Below are 3,980 nucleotides of genomic sequence, written 5' to 3' on the forward strand. Positions count from 1 at the left end.
TAGATGTGTGCCTAAAGAAGAAGCATAGAAGATCCTCTGGCACTGCCATGGATCACAGTATGGAGGACATTTTGGAAGTGAGCGAACACCTACAAGAGTACTCCAATGTGGCTTCTACTGGCCTACTCTCTATAAAGACTCCCGAGTGTTTGTACTTAATTGTGACAATTTCCAAAGATCTGGCAATCTACCTCACAGTTATGTCATGCCTCAACAAGGGATCTTGGAGATTGAGTTGTTTGATGTATGGGGTATTGACTTCATGGGACCTTTCCCACCATCATACTCAAACACTTATATTCTGGTAGCAGTAGATTATGTATCCAAATGGGTGGAAGCTATTACAACACCCACTAATGATACTAAGACAGTGCTGAAATTCCTCCAGAAACACATCTTCAGCAGATTTGGTATCCCTAGAGTACTAATCAGTGATGTGGCACTCATTTCTGCAATAAACAGCTTTACTCTACTTTGGTTCGATATGGAGTTAGCCACAGGGTAGCTACTCCATATCATCCACAGACAAATGGGTAAGCTGAAGTCTCTAATAGAGAACTTAAAATAATCCTGGAACGGACTGTGATTAATCGTAGAAGGGATTGGGCAAAAAGCTTGGATGATGCTCTATGGGCATACAGAACAGTATTCAAGACACCTATAGGAACTTCTCCATACCAGCTGATGTATGGAAAAGCCTGTCACTTGCCAGTGGAACTGGAATATAAGGCCTATTGGGCAACCAGATTCCTAAACCTTGATGCCAAGTTAGCTGGAGAAAAACGATTGCTCCAGTTAAATGAGCTAGAGGAATTCAAACTCAATGCTTTTGAAAATGCAAAAATTTACAAAGAAAAAGCAAAAAGATGGCATGATAAGAAACTGTCATCCAGAGTCTTTGAGTCAGGGCAAAAAGTTCTGCTATTTAATTCTAGGCTCAGATTATTCCCTGGGAAATTGAAATCCCGGTGGAGAGGTCCATATGTGATTACAAGTGTGTCACCATATGGATATGTGGAGCTTCAGGATAATGATTCTAACAAAAAGTTCATTGTTAATGGACAGAGAGTTAAACATTATCTTGAAAGCAATTTTGAGCAAGAACGCTCAAAACTGAGACTTGATTAAAGCTCAGTAATAGTCCAGCTAAAGACAATAAAGAAGCGCTTGCTGGGAGGCAACCCAGCCATTTACAAAGCTTATTTGTTAATTAGTTGATTTTTATAGGTTTATGTCAATTATCTTCAAGGTAAAATAGCAATTACTTGAGTTCACAGAGTTACAGAAGGATTCAGAGGATAAAACAACAAAAAGAAGCTCACTGGTGCGAAAAAAAGCCAATAAGAGCTGTTTTGGGCACTGAACGCCCAAAAGAAGCACTTACTGGGCGTTCAACGCCAGTAAGGATAGCCATCTGGGTGTTAAACGCTAGAAAGAAGCATCTTCTGGGTGTTGAACGCCAAATTTATAGCGTCTTGGGCGTTCAGAAAAACGCCCAGTGACAAAGGAGTTCCTGGCATTCAACGCTAGCTAGAAGCAACAATTGGGCGTTGAACGCCCAGGAGAAGCTGCAAATGGGCGTTAAACGCCCAAAACATGCAGCGTTTGGGCATTTAATGCCAAGATTGTGGAGAGGAGGTAATTTCGTTTTTAATTCACATTTTTCAAAATTTTTATATTCCAATTCATGATTTCTTGCATAAACATGTTACAAACTCTCATCCTTCAATTCCAAAAATTTTAATCCTAATTTCTAAAATCCCTTTTTCAAAAATATCAAATGTATCTTAATTCATAAACACAAATCCTTTGCAAATCCCATTCAACTCCTTTTCAATTTTTTTTAAAAACTCAATTATCTTTTAAAATCTTTTTCAAAATAAAAATTCAGATTTATCTTTTTCATTTATCTTTTATAAATCATATCTTCTATCTTATCTTTCTTCAAAATTTTCGAAAACCCACCCCCTCCCTTTAAATCAACATTCGGCTTCCCTCCTCTCATCCACCATTCGATACTAGCTCTCCTTCTATCCCTCTTCTTTCCTTTCTTTTGCTTGAGGACAAGCAAACCTCTAAGTTTGGTGTGTTCATCCATGATCACTAAACCATATTCACTAAGATCATGGCTCCTAAAGGAAAATAACCCACTCCAAGAGGCAAGAAAGAGAGTATTCCAAAACCACTTTGGAATCAAGGGAAGTTCTTAACCAAAGAACATTCATATCATTACTACAAAATAATGGGTCTAAGGTCAGTGATCTCGGAAGTCAAATTCGATCTAAAAGAAGATGAATATCCGGAAATCCAAGAGTAAATTTGAAACAGGAGCTGGAAAATCCTAGCTAATCCTGAGACAAAGGTGGGAAGAAACATGGTTCAGGAATTCTACGCTAATCTGTGGCAAACAGACAGGCAGAGAATATCTGAAACTGCTCTCTATGACTATTGGACCTTGGTTAGAGGAAAGATTGTTCACATCCACCCTGATAAAATCAGGGAGATCTTTAAGCTACCCCAGCTGAAAGATGACCCAGACTCCTTTAATAGGAGAATGATGAGAACAAATAAAGGCCTGGACAAGATTCTAGAGAACATATGCCTCCCTGGAGCCAGGTGGACCACCAGCACCAAGGGCGTCCCAAATCAACTCAAAAGAGAATATCTCAAACCAGTCGCCAGAGGCTGGCTGGACTTCATTGGGCATTCTATACTGCCCACTAGCAACCACTCTGAGGTCACTGTTAAAAGAGCAGTGATGATCCACTGCATTATGTTAGGAAGAGAAGTGGAAGTTCATCAATTGATTTCATGTGAACTTTACATAATTGTAAACAAAAACTCCAAAGATGCCAAATTGGCTTATCCTAGCTTAATATCTATGCTATGTAAAGATGCTGGAGTAAAGATGGGAATAACTGAGTATATCTCAGTTGAGCGACCAATCACCAAAACATTAATGGAAAAATAACAGGGGCAAGATGAACCCATCAAGAGGAGAGCACAGGAATTCCTCCTAGAATTTCCTCAATTTGAATACTGGGAGCATCTTGAAACATCAGTTACCAAGTTGCAAGAAGCTATGGACCAAATAAAAGAAGAACAAAATAATCAAAATAGCATGCTTTGCAAACTGCTTGGGGAACAAGAGGAGCAAAGGCGTGACTTGAAGGAACTAAAGCGTCAGAAATTATCTCTTGAAGGATCAAGCACCCCACAGACTAGAGGAACATCCACTTCCCAAAATAAAGGTTGTTGAGTCCTAATCTTAGATTTACTCTGTGATAGTTATCTTATAGATTTACCTTAGAAGTTATATAGGAGTAGTAGTTATTAGTATATCTATTTTGATTTTATTTCCAATCAAGCTATAATTTATTTTTCTCATCATCATCAAACATGAATAAAATAGTAGATTTTTAGAATAAAGAAGCAATATTTTTTTTTCGAGTTTTTAAAAAAATTTCTAATTACTTAGATGTGGTGGCAATACTTTTTGTCTTCTGAATGAATGCTTGAACAGTGCATATTTTTGATATTGAACTTCATGAATGTTAAAATTGTTGGCTCTTGAAAGAATGATGAACAAGAGAAATATCATTGATGATCTGAAAAATCATAAAATTGGTTCTTGAAGCAAGAAAAAGCAGTGAAAAAAAAAACAAGGAATCATTGGATAAAGAAAAAGAAAAAGCCAATAGCCCTTTAAACCAAAAGGCAAGGGTGAAAAGGATCCCAAGGCTTTGAGCATCAATGGATAGGAGGGTCCAAGGAAATAAATCCAGGCCTAAGTGGCTAAATTAAGCTGTCCCTAACCATGTGCTTGTGGCATGCAGGTCCAAGTGAAAAGTTTGAGACTGAGTGGTTAAAGTCGTGATCCAAGGCAAAAGAGTGTGCTTAAGAACTCTGGACACCTTTAATTGGGGAGTTTATCAAAGCTAAGTCACAATCTGAAAAGGTTCACCCAGTTATGTGTCTGT

Source organism: Arachis duranensis, unplaced genomic scaffold, assembly GCF_000817695.3.
Source record: "Arachis duranensis cultivar V14167 unplaced genomic scaffold, aradu.V14167.gnm2.J7QH unplaced_Scaffold_134641, whole genome shotgun sequence".
In the NCBI taxonomy this organism is placed as follows: Eukaryota; Viridiplantae; Streptophyta; class Magnoliopsida; order Fabales; family Fabaceae; genus Arachis; species Arachis duranensis.